The following is a 22,562-nucleotide window of genomic DNA, read 5'->3' on the forward strand; positions in this document are numbered from 1 at the left end:
CACCACCCTCAGCCTCACCCCCACCACCCTCAGCTACACCCACCACCACCATCAGCTTCACCCCCCCACCACCGTCACCATCACCCCCCACCAACCTCAGCCTCATTCCCCACCACCATCATCCACCATCACCACCCTCAGCCTCACCCCCCACCACCCTCAGCTTAACCCCCACCACCATCACCCCCCACCACCATCACCCCTCACCACCCTCACCATCACCCCTCCCCACCATCACCCCCACCACCCTCAGCCTCACCCCCACCACCCTCAGCCTCACCCCCACCACCCTCAGCTACACCCACCACCACCGTCACCATCACCCCACCACCATCACCCCCCACCACCCTCAGCTTCACCCCCCACCACCCTCAGCTTCACCCCCCACCACCCTCAGCTTCACCCCCCACCACCCTCAGCTTCACCCCTGCCCACCCTCAGCTTCACCCCTGCCCACCCTCAGCTTCACCCCTGCCCACCCTCACCACCCTCACCATTACCCCTTCACCCTCAGCCTCACCCCCACCACCCTCAGCCTCACCCCACCCTCAGCTTCACCACCCCTCAGCATCACTCCCCCCACCACCTTCAGCATCACCCCCCTCAGCATCACCCCCCACCACCCTCAGCTTCATCCCCCACCACCATCAACCCCACCACCCTCAGCCTCACCCCCACCACCCCACCCTCAGCCTCACCACCACCATCACCCTCACCACCCTCAGCCTCACCCCCACCACCATCACCCCCACCACCCTCAGCTTCACCCCCCACCACCATCAGCCTCACCCCCACCCTCACCATCACCCCCCACCACCATCACCCCCACCACCCTCAGCTTCACCCCCCACCACCATCAGCCTCACCCCCACCCTCACCATCACCCCCCACCACCCTCAGCCTCACCCCCCACCACCATCACCCCCCACCACCCTCAGCTTCACCCCCCACCACCATCAACCCCACCACCCTCAGCCTCACCCCCACCACCATCACCCCCACCACCCTCAGGTACACCCACCACCACCATCAGCTTCACCCCCCCCACCACCATCACCCCCACCAACCTCAGCCTCATTCCCCACCACCATCACCCACCATCACCACCCTCAGCCTCACCCCACCACCATCACCCCACCCTCAGCCTCACCCCCACCACCATCTCCCCACCCTCAGCCTCACCCCCACCACCCTCAGCCTCACCACCCACCACCATCACCCCCACCACCCTCACCATCACCCCTCCCTACCATCACCCCCACCACCCTCAGCCTCACCCCCACCACCCTCAGCTACACCCACCACCACCATCAGCTTCACCCCCCCACCACCGTCACCATCACCCCCCACCAACCTCAGCCTCATTCCCCACCACCATCATCCACCATCACCACCCTCAGCCTCACCCCCCACCACCCTCAGCTTAACCCCCACCACCATCACCCCCCACCACCATCACCCCTCACCACCCTCACCATCACCCCTCCCCACCATCACCCCCACCACCCTCAGCCTCACCCCCACCACCCTCAGCTACACCCACCACCACCGTCACCATCACCCCACCACCACCACCCCCCACCACCCTCAGCTTCACCCCTGCCCACCCTCAGCTTCACCCCTGCCCACCCTCAGCTTCACCCCTGCCCACCCTCAGCCTCACCCCCACCACCCTCACCATTACCCCTTCACCCTCAGCCTCACCCTCAGCCTCACCCCACCCTCAGCTTCACCACCCCTCAGCATCACTCCCCCCACCACCTTCAGCATCACCCCCCTCAGCATCACCCCTCACCACCCTCAGCATTACCCCCCACCACCCTCAGCATCACCACCCTCAGCATAACCCTCCGTCACCACCCTCAGCTTCCCCCCACTCACCATCACCCCCTCCTTCTCACATCACCCCCTTCTCACTCTCAAATTACCCCCTCTCACTCTCACATTACCCCCCCACTCTCACATTACCCCCCCACTCTCACATTACCCCCCCACTCTCACATTACCCCCCCACTCTCACATTACGCGCCCCACTCTCACATTACCCCCCTCTCACTCACATTACCCCCTCTCACTCTCACATTACCCCCCTCTCACTCACATTACCCCCCTCTCACTCACATTACCCCCCTCTCACTCTCACATTACCCCCCTCTCACTCTCACATTACCCCCCTCTCACTCACATTACCCCCTCTCACTCTCACATTACCCCCTCTCACTCTCACATTAACCCCCTCACTCTCACATTAACCCCCTCACTCTCACATTAACCCCCTCACTCTCACATTACCCCCTCTCACTCTCACATTACTATCACCCCCTGCTCCCTCTCACATTACCATCAACCCCCCGCTCCCTTTCACCATCACCGTCCACTCCCTCTCACCATCACACCCCCCGCTCCCTCTCACCATCAGCTACCCCATACACATAGGGTCTCAGACAAAAACGCAAACATGCTCACAGAGACATACATTCGCACACACAAGGATACTCTCTGTCAGACACACTCTCAGGCACATACACAGGTAGACAGTGCGTCAATGTGTATATGTGACACTTTTTTGTTAGTGGGGCCTCATGTTTGCGTTTCGCCTAAGGCCTCATAAAGTCTAGAGCCGCCTCTGCTTTGCACAAGTGGCCAGGTGTATACAGAGATATTCAATATTTGTTTTCCTTTATGAACATAACAAGCTAATTTAACCTTGCATAGTGCCCAGAGAGATCTCAAGAAGGCAGAGATCGGTCAATATGGCCCTCCTGCCTGGTACCCTTTGTACATGGCTATGCTGTACATTAGGCCTTGGTGAACTTAGAAGAGAAAATAGTAAGTAGAAAAAAACTGCTGCAGAAAAAAAATCAATATAAAAATACCTTTATATAAATTATTAGGACTTTAGTGAGCATAGTAAATATGTACAATCATAGTAAAAGAATAAAGATGAAATACAAATATATTGTGTTTTAGACATGTGCAATTCGTTTTGTTCCGAATGGCAATTCGGACGAATTTCGGTCAATTCGGATACAAACGAATGTCCGAATAGCTGAATTGCCGAAGTTCCGAAAATGCAGAATTTCCGAAGTGCCGAAATGCGGAAGTGCCGAAGTGTCAAAGTTCCGAAGCACAGTATTGCCGAAATACTAATATACCTACCCCGTGGAAGAATGAAGAATGTTACACTGTATACAAGTTTAAATAAAAAGTATACATACATAGCCATGAGTCAGCTGTAAGCATTTGCAACACTTACAACAATCAAGTAACATATTCATATAAAATGTAGGTTACTTAGCCAGTCAATGGAATGAGTAGATAACTCCCTAATTCCCATGGTATTAGGGAACTATCTACTAAAAGGCTGAAAGACCTAATTTGGTCTTTCAGACAAATTTACTAATGCTAAGTAAAGATTACTTAGTATTAGTAAATTATGCCCCTACTCGCTATACCGCAAGTAGGGGCATGTCTATTAAACAGTGAGCAGCTTGCACTGTAAAAAAACAAAACAAAAAAAGAAAAACCATGCCCCCATCCCTGAATGGCGGGTGGAGGCCCTAAAGAAGAATAAGGGGGGGGACCTATTGTCCTTCCACCCGGCCCCTACCCCTGAGCGGCGGATGTGGGCCCTAAATACCAATAAGGAAGGGGGACGTATTCTCGTCCCCCCGGCCCACAATAGGTCCCCCCTTATTCTAACTTAGGGCCCCCACCTGCCTCTAAGGGGTGGGGGCCGGGGGGAGGACAATAGGTCCCCCCCTTATTCTAACTTAGGGCCCCCAAATACCAATAAGGAGGGGGGACGTATTGTCCCCCCCGGCCTACAATAGGTGTCCCCCCCTTATTCTAATTTAGGGCCCCCACCCACCGCTCAGGGGTGGGGGCCAGGGGGAGGACAATAGGTCCCCCCTTATTGATATTTAGGGCCCCCACCCACCGCTCAGGGGTGGGGGCCAGAGGGGAGGACAAAAAGTCCCCCCTTATTGATATTTAGGGCCCCCGCCGCTCAGGGGTGGGGGCTAGGGGGAGGACAATAGTTTTTGTTTTCTTAACAGTGAGCAGCCACAGGCTTAGTATTAGTAAATGTGGCTGAAAGACCAATTTAGGTCTTTTAGCCTTTTGGTAGATAACTCCCTAATACCGTGGGCTGCAAGAGAAGTCCAGAAGTGCCGAAATTCCGAAGTGTGGAAGTGCCGAAGTTCCGAACCCCCGAATTTCGGAATGCCGAACCGAAAATTTTCCCCATGCACATCCCTATTGTGTTGTAGAACAAATAAAAACCTTTTGCATAATGAGGTATACAGCACTAACGTTTAAGGGAGCAGTGTAACCCTGCTAACAGAACAGCTGCTTCAGTATTAACTTTGGTCATTTTAGAAATCTTATTCCAATTTTTTTTATAAATTGCCTTGCGAATTGAAAGAAAATCTCTGAATTGAGTTCATGCTGCAGCAGCTATTTTACTGTGAGCATGGTTACCCTGCTCCCACTTATGTGAGTGCTATATACCTCATTTTACATACTATTATAATTTCCAAACACTATTTAGCCATTGGATAGAAATGTATCCCAGGGAAGTTAAAATTCACCCCTGTCCTGTCTGGTAGCATAGGGGTTGATAATCAATAAATATTTATTTTATCTTTCTTATACTGTATGATTATACAGTATCGGTGATATGCAGGCGAAGGCTGATAACTTTTTGTCAGAAGATATTTAAAATGAATGGCCTTTTTTGTACTTAAAACTCACAAATATTCCCCATTAATCTGGAAATATCCTAGTAGGCCAGTTTAGAACTTGAGAGCATTGAGGTCACCAGACTAAGCACAAACCTACACAGTATTGCGATACAAAAGTTGATGCCCAACTCCTGCCTGTTGTCTCACTCTTGCAGTATTCAGAAGAATGGTGCAATCAGGCTATAGCTCACAACTTGTCTATGCTAATGCCCTACCACCACCACCACCACCACAATCCCCTTGCCAGCATGCACTGGAATGATAACCATTCAATTCTTGCATAAACTATATCAGATTTCTGATACTATTCTAGTGATGTGCTTGACCTTTCATTACTGTTTCCTTCTGTATAATCATGGCTGTGGACCTGTGGTTATGTACACACTCGCAGTTATTCCTGGGAGTGCTAACTGTTAATTTTTTGTGTTCTTTTTTGTGATATCATTTTATTGGAAGTTCATAAGCTACATGAGGAGAAAACAGAAATAGTACTACTACAGCAACGGTTTAGAACAAAACAACTCAGTAGGTAAACATGACATTGGATGATGTTCCCATGATTATTAATATGGTACATGCAATTGTAGATAACAAAGGGGGTAGGAAAATGTATGAAAGGGAACATTAAAGGAAATAGAGAGAAATATAGATTGGGTAGAAGGGTGGAACTCTGTGATAGGTCTGGATCTCGTAACTGCGATAGATCAAATGGCAATTCGAGACTAAAATGTGATTGCAGATAAAAGTTATTATTATTGATATTATCACCATTTATATAGCGCCAACAGATTCCGTAGCACTTTACAATATCATGAGAGGGGGGATTTAACTATAAATAGGACAATTACAAGAAAACTTACAGGAACAATAGGTTGAAGAGGACTCTGCTCAAACAAGCTTACAGTCTATAGGAGGTGGGGTATAAAACACATTAGGACTTGAAATAATTAGTTCTTATTAATTAAAAAGTAGAATTTGTTCTGACAGAAAATCTGTAGACGTTTAAGTTTATATAACCTGGGATCATCAAGCGTAATTCTGAGAAGACATAGAAAGTTGGAGAGGAATCTGGTGGGAGTGAGAGGGCAAATAGTAGAACTTACATAAGGAGGCAAGGTTGCCTAGCGAGCATTACTGGTTCGTAGAGCCAAATGACTTGTTTTTCGGTGCCAGATTCTAAGGCTAAAATAACTTTAAACTCAACTTACAGAAGATCTCTAATCTGTTAAGAGAACACTCCAATTGAAAAGAAAATAAAAAGAATGGAAAAATATAAAACAAAACAATATACATATATATATTTTAAATTGGAGGATTGCTATTTGTGTTTGCATTACTGGGCTCCCATTTCAGCACTGATAGGAGTTCCACTGACCTTTTTATTTTAACGCCAGGAGAGAATCCTGCAAACTCATTATCACCGATGATTTACTCCAAGGAGATAATTCTCATAGAGCAGCAGTCGGACACACAGTGCTTGTTCAGCAGTTGCTGAAATCCACAAACAATGCTTTTCATAGAGAAGTATTAAAACCAATGCTTCTCCATGAGAAGTACACTCTTCCACTTTTAAACAGAATTTCAAAGCAAGTGAGGCAGGAAACCCTCAAACATGGAGGTGTTAATAACAGGTATTATAAAATTACAAATGTCTCTCTAAACTCAGCAATTTTAAATAAAGCATTTTAAAATAAGCCTGCGGGGACATGCACGTAACCCCTGATGCATTTCAGTAACTAAAGTTTTTTAGTGGACTTAAGGAGCCCCTTAATGTCCTGCTCTGAAGCTTAAAATTATACAGACTTCTTCAGTTACGTATATATACACAATGTAGATTTTTAAAGGAGATCAGTGCACCTTGTTGTCCTGGTGCTTTAGATATCTTCTACTACTTGAGAGCCCCAAGTTTCCTTGCTCATTGTGTCGTAGGTTTGCTGGGAATCTCCCACCTAGGCAATTTTTTCCAACCACAAGCAGCCAGAAAATGTCACTTTGTTAAACAATTTGATGAGTTTTTGCATTGCACATGCCAAAGTCCAAGGCTGGCAGTCTCTAAACACGCAAAATAATTTCTTGGACATATATCTCAAAGCTATGTAAGGGCCAACATGTCCCTTTATGAGTAACTGAGATAACGATCACTTCTATGAGATATTTCATCTTCCATGGAATAGTATCACACAGCTGGGCCATGCTATTTACAGCAGGTTGCAAGGCATAGTGTGTGTGCACAGTCTGATTAGCGGATGAATTAAAAGAGCAACATTTATTGGCCACCATTTGTCTGCTGGGTTATGCATTGATTATAGTGTCTAGAGTGCATCAAAAGTATGCCGTAAACGACGAAACATATTGCCTAGGTTGGTAAAAGTTTGATTATAACATAAACTGGTGGAGTATCCTGGACAAATGCAGACTGACTGCAATCTGTCAGTTAGTATGCCTGCACAACACTGGTATTTGGAGAGGTATTTTGGAATGCATAACATGTAGGACCTTGAAATGGATGGGGTACAGCAGCAGATGACTACACAACATTCCACTCCTGTCAGCTAAATACAAGAAGCTAAAGTTACAATGGGCACAGGAACACAGACACTAGACATTTGAGGAGTGGAAAAAGATTCTACGCTGATCTGAGAGCCAAGGTATGATGAAAGTTGCCAGGTGTTGTCAACATAGGCTTGATGGGGATGGTGTCAAGGTATGAGGGGTGTTGTCATACGACACTGTGAATGTAAGAATGCTATGAAGCCATGTTGAAAACACAGGTGCACAAGTTCACAGCTTGAATATATCAATCTATGAGAACATTCTTGAGTGCTCGTGACAGGAAGAGAAACAAGATGTTTAGCAATGGACACGGTCACGTGTGAGAAGCATGTCCTTGCGCTCACTTGTTCCGCCTTAATAATAAACTTGCTAGAAGGATGCCGTCACTTGTACATTGAGGTAAGACTGGAGGAAGAATTGCTCATGGAAGTGCTGCTTGAAGGGAGCAAATTACTGGGGGCTTGTTCTTCCAACACACTTCCCTATATCACAGTCTCATCACTAAACAGTTAGCCCAGTGATATCGGACTGCCTTATTGAAGGCCCTTTTCTAGATCAATGGTGCTAGCCACAGAGCTTTCCAAGAGTTATTTTTGCATTCCTGTAATAGAAGCCCCCACATTGCCATGTTTTGCCACTGGCTGAAGATGAAGTGATTACAGTGTTCCCAAACAACCCCCTGCTTCCACTCTAGTTACAGTCTGGTGGTATGATAATGTTTCTTCCTCAGCTTCAGCAGGCCAGATGACTAGCTGCATCGGAATCTTTATTTTGTCAGGTTATTTTAACCCCTTCAGGACCGGCCTGTTTTTGCGATGTTTGTACGTTAAGGACCAGAGCAGTTTTAACACTTTTGTGGTGTTTGTGTTTAGCTGTAATTTTCCGCTCTCTCATTTACGGTTCCCATACAAGTTATATATTGTTTTTTTCAGGACAAAAGGGGCTTTCTTTACATACCATTATTTGTATTATGTCCAATATTGTATTTAAAAAAAATAATAAAATATGGTGAAAAATTTAAAAAAAAAACATGTTTTTGGACTTTTACTTGAAAAATCTTTTACTTATCTACAAAAGCTAATGAAAAAAACAGCTAAATAGATTCAAAATTTTGTCCCGAGTTTAAAAACACCCAGTGTTTACATGCTTTATTGCTTTTTTTTGCAAGTTATAGGCCTATAAATACAAGTAGGAAATTGCTGTTTCAATATATATATATTTTAAATGTATCAATAGTGACCTTGTAACACCGTTATCTGTCATAAATCCCCGAAACACACCTAACATGTACATATTTTTTTTAAAGTAGACAACCCAGGGTATTCAAAATTGGGTATGTCCAGTTTTTTTTAGTAGCCACTTAGTCACAAACACTGGCCAAAGTTAGCATTTATATTTGTTTGTGTGTTAAAAATGCAAGAAACGCTAACTTTGGCCGGTGTTTGTGACTAAGTGGCTACTAAAAAAGGCTGAACATACCCCATTTGCAATACCTTGGGTTGTCTTCTTTTGCAAATGGTATGCCATCATGGGGCTAATTCTCATTCCTTGGCTACCATACGCTCTCAAAGGCAACCTAACCAATCCGACAAATTTCAATAAAAAAAAAAAGTAAAATCAAGCCTTATATTTGACCCTGTAACTTTCACAAACACTATAAAACCTCTACATGTGGGGTACTGTTATACTCAGGAGACTTCGCTGAACACAAATATTAGTGTATCAGAACAGTAAAATGTATCACAGCAATAATATCCTCAGTGAAAGTGCTGTTTGTGTGTGAAAAATGCAAAAAAATTCACTTTCACTGACAATATCATCGCTGTGATATGTTTTACTGTTTTGAAACACTAATATTTGTGTTCAGCGAAGTCTCCCGAGTAAAACAGTACCCCCATGTACAGGTTTTAGGGTGTCATAGAAAGTTACAGGGTTAAACACAGTGCTAGCAAATTAAATTATCTGGACTTTCGGCCTGGGTTGGCAGGCAGGTCCCTCAAATTGCAGTCATTAAAATTACTTAATTAGGTAAAAATATTACATAAATACACATGTAGAATTTTAATATATATACATATTTATATATTTGACGTCTACGTGTATATTTATGAAATTATTTATGTAATTATGTATATGGACATATGTATATTTCGTATTGTTTTTATTTATTTATTTATACATAGATATATATATCATTACATTCTAAGTATATTTTGATATAAATATATATATATATATATATCAAAATACTGTTAGAATAAAATTGCATATATAAATATTTTTTTATAATTATTAAAAATTATTTTTATTTTTTGTTATTTATTTTTATTAACATATTATTTGTATTTTATAATAATATATATATACCATATATATAGCAATTATATATATATTGTATATATTCGTGTGTAATTTAAATATAAGTGTATTTTTATATTAATATACGTATATATAAATATAAAAATACACTTAATATGACATTATATATATATATGATACATATACATATATTATATATAGATATAATACATGTATATATATCATATATATATACACATATTATTTATTTATTTTTACACTGATTTTACACTGGTTTTTTTTTTACTTTATTTTTTGGATTTTTTACTTGCAGGGAGACTGCCTGTCAGCACAGACAGTCCCCCTGCAGGCAGATACAAAGACCCCTATTGCGGTCATGTGATCGAGTGATCACATGGCCGTGGGGTCCTGATCTGCCGAGGGGGGACTGCCCGGGCAGACAGGCAGTCCCCCTGGACCGGGTGGAGCACTGATCGCCGCCGTGGGACCGACGGCGATCAGGTAAGTAGCCCCAGACCGTTATGACGGTTCAGGACCGTCAGCGGTCCAAACGCACGTTTTACCGCTGACGGTCCTGAACCGTCAGCGGTCCTGAAGGGGTTAATTTACAATTATTTTAACATTGATGTGTGTGCTTAGTCAGACATCCCAACAGATTAAAACTAGTTTCAGGAAGGTTGCTATGGAGTGATACCCTTCCTTCAGAGACTGGGCCGCAGGGGAGTATTCCAACATGATAACGACCCCAAACACACCTCTGCCTTGCTATAGAAGCTGAAGGCAAAGGTGATGGACTGGCCAAGCATGTCTCCGCACCTAAACCCTATTGAGCATCTTTGGGGCATCCTCAAACGGAAGGTGGGGGAGCACAAGGTCTCTAACATCCACCAGCTCTGTGATGTCGTCATGGAGGAGTGGAAGAGGACTCCAGTGGCAACCTGTGTAGCTCTGGTGAACTATATGCTTATGAGGGTTAAGGCAGTATTGGAAAATAATGGTGGCCACACAAAATATTGACACTTTGTGCCCAATTTGGACATTTCCACTTAGGGGTGTACTCACTTTTGTTGCCAACAATTTAGACATTAACTGCTGTGTGTTGAGTTATTTTGAGGCAAATTTACACTATTATACAGGCTGTACACTTACTACTTTACATTGTAGCAGAGTGTTATTTCTTCAGTGTTGTAACATGAAAAGATATAATAAAATATATACAAAAATGTGAGGGGTGTACTTACTTTTGTGAGATACTGTATATACCAATAGGTAAAAGAGCCACTAAAGGCAGAGGTGTATTTAGTGGCTGTCAGTCCAACAGCTGTTAGAAGCATGTTCTAATCTAGGACAAATATACATCATAACATCATATTCCATGTTTTTTACATGTCTTGAGGGTTACATGTCTTAAATGTTCTTGCTCTCAATTCATGGTGAATTTACTGATATGTTGCTTAGTTTGATATATTTTTTTTTTTTTTCAATTTGAAAATACATTTTGTTATAAGTGTCATCTTTGCGGCGCCTGCCCGCCAGGGTACAGAAAAAGAAAAGGGTTAGTGCAGGAACAATAGTTAACATTGGTGTTACACAATGACCATTCTTTGTTTGTTCGTTTTGTTATCAACCGGTAGTACGCATCACTTTAGGGCTTTCCCCCTTCGTGCTTTTCCCCCATTTTGTTGATGGGTATGTGAATCTGGCCTCTGCGTCTGCTTGTGACGTTTCACGTCTGTTATCCCTTTATAACTTCTTATGGGTTTGGTGACCCCCTGTTAGACCCTTCCTTGTTATCCCCATCTTGGTTCATTCTAGCGTTTGTCCCCTTTGGTGTTTCTGGACTCTGATTCCCCTCTGACCTTTCTCTATAGTCCCTCCATCTTTCCCCCGCTTTTGTAATGTTTTTCTGTGGTGTCAAGTGTTTGGAAGCCATTAGTTCATACTTCCAATTGGTTTCTGTTTGATTTATTAATGTTTCCCTGTTCGGTACCTGGGTTGATTTCCATGCTCTGGCTAATAGTGTTACTGCAGAGATCAGCATGTGGAAGAGCAGCCTTTCCTCTATTTTATCTAATGTTGTGGGAATCATAAAGAGTACGCATTGTTCAAGGTTAAGTGGCCACTGTCTGCCAATCAACTTCCCTATCTCATTTTCCAGCATTACCCAGAGTGGTGTTAGTCTCTCGCATGACCACCATATGTGTCTCATTGTCCCTCCCTGAGCCCCACACCTCCAGCATCTGTTGGGGGAGTCTGGGTAGATTTTGGATAGCTTCTCTGGTACCATATAGCACCTATATTGTAGCTTTCTTATGATTTCTAAGTGTGTGGAACATTGTGAGTTGCCCTTGTGAATTCTGAAAGCCCTCTCCCATTTTTCTGGTGCCAGGGTGTATCCACGCTTCTTGGAATGGCAAAATGGCTTCCAGTGATTCGTGTTGTAGTTCCTTGTATAGTGTAGATAGTGTGCTTTTGGCTGGTTTTGGTGAGAGGCATATTCAGGGCCGGACTGGGATAAAAATTCGGCCCGGGCATTTTTTTATCACAGCGGCCCACTAAGAAGGGGTGGGGCAGAGAGGGTGTGTTTTGTCGTCACTAACGACAAACACGCCCCCTTCTCAAAGTGCAGGGCAGACCATGCGCAGAGCTCTGCTAAAGAGCTCTAGCATGAGAAAAAAGCCCTGTATTTGTTCTGCACAGTGCAAGCAAATTTAATAACATGCCTGCACTGTGTTTCCTTGCAACTTGTCTCTGGTGTCTCTATAAATGGATACCAGGAGACAAAAATGCCAGGAAAGAGTATTGTGCTGTGTTTGGAGCCTGCTTGTGGGATTGTGTGTGTGTGTATAGAGTGAGCTGATTGTGGTGTGATAATAATTGTGTAATAAGGTCGGTTTTAGTCGTGTTGTGTTTGTGGTGTAATGTAATGCATATGTGGCTAGGGTCTGTAGAGAATGTGTGTATAGGGGATGTAGCAAGTGTGTGCATACAGCCTATAGTGTGTGTGTGTGTGTGTGTATATGTGATGTAGTGTTTGTAGAGAGTGTGTGTTTAGGGGTGTAGTATGTGTTTGCTTACAAGGAATCTAGTGTGTGTATAGGGTATCCAGAGTGTGTATGTCAGGAATGTAGTGTGTGTGTGCATATATATATATATATATATATATATATATATGTTTGGAAGTATTGTGTATGTGTGTGGTGCAGTGTGTTGGGGAGGTTCGGTGTGTATGTGAGGGGTGCAGTATGTGTGTATGATGGATGCTGTGTGTGATGTGTGTGAGGGTGCTGTGTATGAGGGTGCTGTGTATGATGTGTATGATGTGTTTTGTGATAGTGCTGAGTGTGATGTGTGTGAGTCCTGAGTGTGATGTGTGTGAGAGTGCTGAGTGTGATAGTGCTGTGGATGATGTGTGTGAGTGCTGAGGGTGATGTGTGTGAGGGTGCCGAGTGTGATAGTGCTGTGTATGATGTGTGAGAGTGCTGTGTGTGATGTGTGTGAGAGTGCTGTGTATGATGTGCTTTGTGATAGTGCTGAGTGTGATGTGTGTGTGAGTCCTAAATGTGATGTGTGTGAGAGTGCCGAGTGTGATAGTGCTGTGGATGATGTGCGTGAGTGCTGATGTGTGTGAGAGTGCTGTGTATGATGTGTTTTGTGATAGTGCTGAGTGTGATGTGTGTGTGAGTCCTAAATGTGATGTGTGTGAGAGTGCCGAGTGTGATAGTGCTGTGGATGATGTGTGTGAGTGCTGAGTGTGATGTGTGTGAGAGTTCTGTGTGTGATGGGTGTGAGAGTGCTGTGTGTGAAAGTGCTGTGATGGGTGTGAGAGTGCTGTGTGTGATGGGAGTGAGAGTGCTGTGTGTAAAAGTGCTGTGATGGGTGTGTGAGTGCTGTGTGTGATGGGTGTGAGAGTGCTGTGTATGATGTGTTTTGTGATAGTGCTGAGTGTGATGTGTGTGTGAGTCCTAAATGTGATGTGTGTGAGAGTGCCGAGTGTGATAGTGCTGTGGATGATGTGTGTGAGTGCTGAGTGTGATGTGTGTGAGAGTTCTGTGTGTGATGGGTGTGAGAGTGCTGTGTGTGATGGGAGTGAGAGTGCTGTGTGTGAAAGTGCTGTGATGGGTGTGAGAGTGCTGTGTGTGATGGGTGTGAGAGTGCTGTGTGTGAAAGTGCTGTGATGAGTGTGAGAGTGCTGTGTGTGATGGGAGTGAGAGTGCTGTGTGTGAAAGTGATGTGATGGGAGTGAGAGTGCTGTGTGTGATGGGAGTGAGAGTGATGGGTGTGAGAGTGCTGTGTGTGATGGGAGTGAGAGTGATGGGTGTGATGGGAGTGAGAGTGATGGGTGTGAGAGTGCTGTGTGTGATGGGAGTGAGAGTGCTGTGTGTGATGGGAGTGAGAGTGCTGTGTGTGATACTGCTGTGTGTGAATGTTTGAATGGATTGTGTGTGTGTGGGGTAAAAAAATAAAAATTAAGCAGTTATAATGTCCCCCCCTCCCTTCTTACCTGTAGCCTGGGAGGGGGGGACCGGCACGCTGGAACCTGGGAGAGTGAGGGGGGGGACCGGAACTCACACTCCGACAGCATCCCTGGTGGTCCAGTGGTGAGTGAACTCTAGCCTGCGGGCTAGAGTTCACTCTCGCGAGATCCGGTCGTTGCCATGGCAACGCGCCGGATCTCGCGAGAGGAACCCGGCGGAGCTGCAAGATAGAGCTCCGCCGGGTCCTCTACCTCCCCAGCCGCATGTCTCTCCAAGGGGGCCGGTGAGGGAGATCTCTGATCTCCTCACCGGCCCTTCATTGAAAACAGCGGGGCCGGCGCTCGGATAGTGCCGGCCCCGCATAGACCGGCAGGGGAGATCCTGGGACTTCCCCTGCCGGCCTCGGCCCCACGGCCCCCGCGGCCCACCGGGCATTTGCCCGTATGTGTATGTGAGGGGTGCAGTATGTGTGTATGATGGATGCTGTGTGTGATGTGTGTGAGGGTGCTGTGTATGAGGGTGCTGTGTATGATGTGTATGATGTGTTTTGTGATAGTGCTGAGTGTGATGTGTGTGAGTCCTGAGTGTGATGTGTGTGAGAGTGCTGAGTGTGATAGTGCTGTGGATGATGTGTGTGAGTGCTGAGGGTGATGTGTGTGAGGGTGCCGAGTGTGATAGTGCTGTGTATGATGTGTGAGAGTGCTGTGTGTGATGTGTGTGAGAGTGCTGTGTATGATGTGCTTTGTGATAGTGCTGAGTGTGATGTGTGTGTGAGTCCTAAATGTGATGTGTGTGAGAGTGCCGAGTGTGATAGTGCTGTGGATGATGTGCGTGAGTGCTGATGTGTGTGAGAGTGCTGTGTATGATGTGTTTTGTGATAGTGCTGAGTGTGATGTGTGTGTGAGTCCTAAATGTGATGTGTGTGAGAGTGCCGAGTGTGATAGTGCTGTGGATGATGTGTGTGAGTGCTGAGTGTGATGTGTGTGAGAGTTCTGTGTGTGATGGGTGTGAGAGTGCTGTGTGTGAAAGTGCTGTGATGGGTGTGAGAGTGCTGTGTGTGATGGGAGTGAGAGTGCTGTGTGTAAAAGTGCTGTGATGGGTGTGTGAGTGCTGTGTGTGATGGGTGTGAGAGTGCTGTGTATGATGTGTTTTGTGATAGTGCTGAGTGTGATGTGTGTGTGAGTCCTAAATGTGATGTGTGTGAGAGTGCCGAGTGTGATAGTGCTGTGGATGATGTGTGTGAGTGCTGAGTGTGATGTGTGTGAGAGTTCTGTGTGTGATGGGTGTGAGAGTGCTGTGTGTGATGGGAGTGAGAGTGCTGTGTGTGAAAGTGCTGTGATGGGTGTGAGAGTGCTGTGTGTGATGGGTGTGAGAGTGCTGTGTGTGAAAGTGCTGTGATGAGTGTGAGAGTGCTGTGTGTGATGGGAGTGAGAGTGCTGTGTGTGAAAGTGATGTGATGGGAGTGAGAGTGCTGTGTGTGATGGGAGTGAGAGTGATGGGTGTGAGAGTGCTGTGTGTGATGGGAGTGAGAGTGATGGGTGTGATGGGAGTGAGAGTGATGGGTGTGAGAGTGCTGTGTGTGATGGGAGTGAGAGTGCTGTGTGTGATGGGAGTGAGAGTGCTGTGTGTGATACTGCTGTGTGTGAATGTTTGAATGGATTGTGTGTGTGTGGGGTAAAAAAATAAAAATTAAGCAGTTATAATGTCCCCCCCTCCCTTCTTACCTGTAGCCTGGGAGGGGGGGACCGGCACGCTGGAACCTGGGAGAGTGAGGGGGGGGACCGGAACTCACACTCCGACAGCATCCCTGGTGGTCCAGTGGTGAGTGAACTCTAGCCTGCGGGCTAGAGTTCACTCTCGCGAGATCCGGTCGTTGCCATGGCAACGCGCCGGATCTCGCGAGAGGAACCCGGCGGAGCTGCAAGATAGAGCTCCGCCGGGTCCTCTACCTCCCCAGCCGCATGTCTCTCCAAGGGGGCCGGTGAGGGAGATCTCTGATCTCCTCACCGGCCCTTCATTGAAAACAGCGGGGCCGGCGCTCGGATAGTGCCGGCCCCGCATAGACCGGCAGGGGAGATCCTGGGACTTCCCCTGCCGGCCTCGGCCCCACGGCCCCCGCGGCCCACCGGGCATTTGCCCGGTGTGCCCGATGGCCAGTCCGGGCCTGGGCATATTTGTTCTAACTTACGCCCTTGTTGCTTTGTTGTGTTTTGTTCTTTCATTCCCTTAACCCCTTCAGGACCGCTGACGGTTCAGGACCGTCAGCGGTAAAACGTGCGTTTGGACCGCTGACGGTCCTGAACCGTCATAACGGTTTTGGGCTACTTACCTGATCGCCGTCGGTCCCACGGCGGCGATCAGCTCTCCTCCCGGTCCAGGGGGACTGCCTGTCTGCCCGGGCAGTCCCCCCTCGGCAGATCAGGACCCCACGGCCATGTGATCACTCGATCACATGACCGCAATAGGGGTCTTTGTATCTGCCTGCAGGGGGACTGTCTGTGCTGACAGGCAGTCTCCCTGCAAGTGTAAAATCATAAAATAAAGTTAAAAAAAAAAACAATCAGTGTAAAAAAAATTATAATATGTGTATATATATATGATATATATACATGTATTATATCTATATATATAATATATGTATATGTATCATATATATAATGTCACACTATGTGTATTTTTATATTTCTATATACGTATATTAATATAAAAATACACTTATATTTAAATTACACACGAATATATACAATATATATAATAACTATATATATGGTATATATATATTATTATAAAATACAAATAATATGTTAATAAAAATAAATAACAAAAAATAAAAATAATTTTTAATAATTAAAAAAAAATTATATATATATATTCAATTTTATTCTAACAGTATTTTGATATTGATATATATATATTTATATCAAAATACACTTAGAATGTAATGATATATATATCTATGTATAAATAAATAAATAAAAATAATACGAAATATACATATGTCCACATACAAAATTACATTAATAATTTCATAAATATACACGTAGACGTCAAATATATAAATATGTATATATATTAAAATTCTACGTGCATATTTATGTAATATTTTTACCTAATTAAGTAATTTTAATGATTGCAATTTGAGGGACCTGCCTGCCAACCCAGGCCAAAAGTCCAGATAATTTAATTTGCTAGCACTGTGCTTAACCCTGTAACTTTCTATGACACCCTAAATCCTGTACATGGGGGTACTGTTTTACTCGGGAGACTTCGCTGAACACAAATATTAGTGTTTCAAAACAGTAAAACATATCACAGCGATGATATTGTCAGTGAAAGTGAAGTTTTTTGCATTTTTCACACACAAACAGCTCTTTCACTGAGGATATTATTGCTGTGATATATTTTACTGTTCTGATACACTAATATTTGTGTTCAGCGAAGTCTCCTTGATACCGGAGAAACTGACGGAAGCCAAGCACAGAGAGATGGACACAGGTTTCTTCAGGAAGGAAGAGATTCTTTATTGGATCACCGATCGGGACTCAGAGGGACTAGCGTCACCAAAATACAGCAAAGTCTGAGTACTGAATACATAGAGTACATTCCTTATATAGCACTGTAGCTCCTCCCACAATTAACTACACCCACACATACCCTTAACCTATTTAATAAATAGAGTCTAAACTCATCCATCCGGTCTAACCACGTGGCTCATCTGATACAAAGGAGAGGGACGCGTAATTCCAGTTCTTACATTCCTGCACCTGGTCAGTACAGTGATAACAGTATCTTAGCTACGTGTAATTAACTAACTGATACTACAAACACATATACATACATATGCCTTGTGGCAATCTTAGCCTGCTAAACTTGTATTTTACTGGAATTACATCACATTCCCCCCTTTGATGCCTCTGATATTTCACAATTACTTGAGGCATCACTTAACCTTGGTTTGCATATACCTCAGGTTACCATGAACCAGACCAGACTTATCTTATGATGTGAATCTTTTAACACTCATCTTCCTGCATTGGTTCTCCTTGATCTAGAGCCTTATACTTATATATCGCCATTATCTGTGCAGCAGCCTTCCTCTCTGCTATACTTCCTATCAGGCTTTGCACAGACCTAACTACTAAGGGTATAAGACACGGTAGGAGTAGACACAACAGTAAAATCAGTAGGACTCCACCTACCACTGCCTTAAGCCCTCCAAACCACTCATACCAGCTACCAAACCAACTACTTGGATTGTACCCTTTCCATACCTGAGTAGGCACATGCACTAGTTTAACCATATGGCTAGTAAGCTCAGCTATTGCTTGCCCTTCGTCATCTATTTGAAGACAGCAATTGCTCAGGTTAAACTTCCCACATACACCTCCCTCTACTGCCAAAAGGTAATCCAAGGCTAATCTATTTTGGTACACTGCTGTCCTCATCCTGGTATTATGCTTCGCTAGAAGATTGAGTGCTTGTGAGGTCTCATTAGTAATAATCTCAACCACCGCCTGTAATCTTATAATACGGTTGAGCATATAAATTGGGGTTCTATAACCAAAGGTACCATCTTCTGCCCACGTGGCTGGCCCATAATAATCTATGATACGCTGGGGAGGCCATTCATTATCTTCCCAGGTGCCTATCTCTAAGGGTCCCCTTTTCTTCCTATGATTCACATCATACACTTTAACACCTAAAGTCTCACCTGTTTCAATCGGTAACAAGAAGAAGGATGGTTTGAGCATACCCAACACACATGCCCCTTCCCAGTCCTGTGGCAACTCCGAATAGGCTTTCTTACCACAGATCCAGTACAAATTTGCTGGGGCTCTCCAGGTAGATGTGATGGATAAATCAAACCACACATCCTTTAAACTGGCATATCTAGCAAACGGGTTAGATGGTTCTGAGACATTTGAAGCCGACCACCAAGTTGTATTTTTAGTATCATCATCATAAGCTTTTTGCCCTAGACAAGTTAATTCTCCTACAGAAGTATTATACATTATTCCTTTCCTTGCTATGCAAACATAACCTATGATGGAGGTCTTTAATCTCCACTCAGATTTACCTCTAACACTCAAATGATAATCGGCTTGTGTAGATATTAGTTGGTCAACTGCCTCAGAACCGGACATTACCTCCTTTGCTTCCCAAGGCCATTGGTCTCCCATGTTAGTACCTCCACACACATAGCAGTTGGTAACATTAAGACTACCGGCAATACTTTCAGCTAGGTCAATGAACAGGTTTTTAGCGTTATGGGGGATCTTATTATCTATACTCATCTCTTCATAAAAGGAATGGTATACTTGATGAGTCTGGGAGGATACCGTATCAGTCTCTATTCCTATAAACAATAATGTCCCAGGATCTAAACCCGTCCCGTATATCTGAAACCCAAATAAATTTCCATACTTATCTAGGAACTTGTCGGGGTTATTAATAAGTATATGGACTGGGTTGCATTCCATAGACTTACAATAAGGGCTAGTCGGCAACTTAGTCACTATCATGTCTTTATCTACTGTCTGTCCCCAAGTCGCCCACCCCACACAAGACCAATATGGACAAAAGTTATAGTCTTTATTTGGGCATCTAGGACTCACATATTTATTTTTACTACTGGGACAAATATATTTATCATTAGACCCATACGTCCTCTCCCATCTAAGATCCCCACATACATTCCACGGTTTTCTACCACTTGATATCGCCTTACATGCATCAAATAGCAGAACACCCGAAGAATGTACGGATTCTAACACCGTCTTATTAATTAGGGTCCCCTGAGGATCTCCATTCCTGAGAGTCAACCAAATTGTACGAGGTTGATACTCTGGACTGAAGCACTTAGGTTCTCCTACTCCTAAATGGCACACACTATAGTCTATATTTAGGTATCTACATCTTGATACCTCTCCTTTACATTCGTATTGTGAATGCCAAATTAGGGTTTGGGAAATATGGTTACCTGTTCTCGTAGTCTTAATGCATACCTCACAGCTAGGAGTGTCGGTACCTCTACCTTCCTGAATATAAAAACACATATAAATAAACACAATCAAAAGCACATCTTTCGCCGTCATCCTCAGTCTTCGTCCGTGCGATGGAACCTCAGCTTCCAGGATGTGAGGGCTGCAGGGAATGGAGTTCTGCTCGTCTTCACAGGTGTCCCTTCGAGACTTTCCTGGCTTATACACTATGTGTTGGTAAGCGGACAGGCTTTATTATGGCCTTCTCACTCACACCTGTAACAATAAAATTTGTAATCCACAATAATTCCTCGTTACTCCGACTGAGTAGTGCGTTTCAACCGGATCTTGCAGGGATTCTCTGGATCTGCTGTAATTTGCCAAGAATCGACTGCTGCTGGTTTAACCCTGGAGTGATGTATCCACGGAGTTACTTCGGCTACTTTTATCGCTGTAGGGGTAGACAAAAGAACAACATAAGGACCTCTCCACTTGGGCCCTAACGGTACATTATTCCACTCTTTAATCCACACTTGGTCTCCTGGATGATAACTATGAACAGGGGGATAAATATTCACAGGTAATCTATCTTGTACCCATTTCTGTACCTCCTCCATAGTCTTACCCAACTCTACAACCTGCTGCCGGGTAATTCCTTCTCCCAACTGACTCAAGTCCCCCCTTAAGTTACCAAGTACGGGAGGTGGTCGCCCATACATGATTTCAAAAGGAGAGAGGCCCATCCTTCTGGTAGGGGTACTGCGGATTCGCAATAAAGCTATGGGTAAGAGAACGTTCCACTTAAGTTGGGTTTCCTGACACATTTTAGCCAACTGGTTCTTTATAGTTCTATTCATTCTCTCTACCTTACCAGAACTCTGGGGTCTATATGCAGTATGAAGCCTCCACTTTATACCAAGCATATGAGTCAGTTGTTGTAGGCACTGATGAACAAAAGCTGGACCATTGTCCGATCCTATAGAACAGGGTAGTCCATATCGGGGTATTATTTCTCGTAGCAGGAATCTTACAACTTCTCCTGCTTTCTCTGTACGAGTAGGACATGCTTCTACCCAGCCTGAATAGGTGCACACAATTACCAACAGGTAACGATGTCCACCCGATTTAGGCATTACTGTAAAGTCTATTTGTAGATCGGACATGGGGAGTCCCCCCATAAACTGGACTCCTGGTGGCTTTACTGGTCCTTGTCTTGCATTATTCTTAGCACACGTTACACATCTGCGTACAATGGCCTGAGTCAAGTTGGACAATCTTGGTATGTAGAAATGTTTCCTGAGAGATTCTTCAGTACTGTCTCTCCCAGAATGTGTCCCGTTGTGATAATTTTGGACAATTTCTACCGCTAGTGATGCTGGTATGACTATTCTTCCATCTTCTAGCTGATACCACTTGTTCTCCAAATACTTTCCCGGTTCAGTCTTTAACCACTCCTCTTCTTGAGCTGTATAAACTGGAGTCCATTGGGACAGTGGAGTTGGTATAAGAGCAGCTATATGCCCCACATACTCCTGTCTTCCTGATTCAGCAGCACGCTTAGCTGCACTATCTGCCATCCGATTTCCCTTGGTTACATCACCATCTCCTCTCAGATGCGCTCGACAATGTATGATACCGACTTCTTTCGGCTCCCACACTGCTTCCAATAGTTGTAGGATTTCAGCTGCGTACTTGATTTCTTTGCCTTCTGAATTCAGTAGTCCTCTTTCTTTATACAAAGCTCCGTGGGCATGAGTGGTTAAAAACGCATACTTAGAGTCCGTATAGATATTTACTCTTAAACCTTCAGCCAATTGTAACGCTCGTGTTAGTGCTATTAATTCTGCCTTTTGTGCTGATGTTCCTTTCGCCAGTGGCCGAGCTTCTATCACCTTGTCTATTGTTGTCACTGCATATCCTGCATAGCGGATCCCTTCTTTCACATAACTACTGCCGTCGGTGTAATATTGAACATCGGGGTTCTGGATGGGAAAATCACGAAGATCTGGTCTACTTGAAAATACTTCATCCATTACTTCCAAACAATCATGTTGACTTTCAGTAGGTTGCGGCAAAAGGGTAGCTGGATTTAAGGTGTTTACAGTCTCTAAATGCACTCTTGGGTTTTCACACAACATTGCTTGATACTTGGTCATACGGCTGTTACTAAACCAATGATTTCCTTTGTAATCCAACAACGTCTGTACTGCATGTGGGACTCGTACATAAAGTTCTTGACCCAGAGTGAGTTTATCGGCTTCAGCTACTAGCAGGGCGGCTGCAGCTACGGCTCTTAGACAAGGTGGAAGTCCGCTGGCCACTGCATCCAGTTGCTTAGACATGTAGGCAACAGGTCTTTGCCATGATCCCAAGTACTGTGTCAATACTCCCACAGCCATTCTTCTTTGCTCGTGTACATATAAGTAGAATGGTCGTGTGTGATCAGGTAGACCTAATGCTGGGGCACTCATCAAAGCCTTCTTCAC

At 44.6% G+C, this 22,562-nt stretch overlaps 1 long non-coding RNA gene across 1 annotated transcript in view; it reads right to left on the minus strand.

The window, feature by feature from the left end:
- LOC134579050 (uncharacterized) overlaps positions 1–14,175 on the minus strand; it is a 36,603-nt gene extending 22,428 nt beyond the window's left edge. The window contains exons 1-2 of the long non-coding RNA XR_010086153.1: positions 14,122–14,175; positions 10,859–10,959 (exon numbers count right to left, since the gene is read on the minus strand). This is a non-coding gene — a long non-coding RNA (uncharacterized LOC134579050). The remainder of the gene's footprint in view (positions 1–10,858; positions 10,960–14,121) is intronic.
- Between the last annotated feature and the right edge of the window lie 8,387 nt (positions 14,176–22,562).

The sequence above is a fragment of the Pelobates fuscus genome, chromosome 12 (genome assembly GCF_036172605.1).
Source record: "Pelobates fuscus isolate aPelFus1 chromosome 12, aPelFus1.pri, whole genome shotgun sequence".
Taxonomy (NCBI): Eukaryota; Metazoa; Chordata; class Amphibia; order Anura; family Pelobatidae; genus Pelobates; species Pelobates fuscus.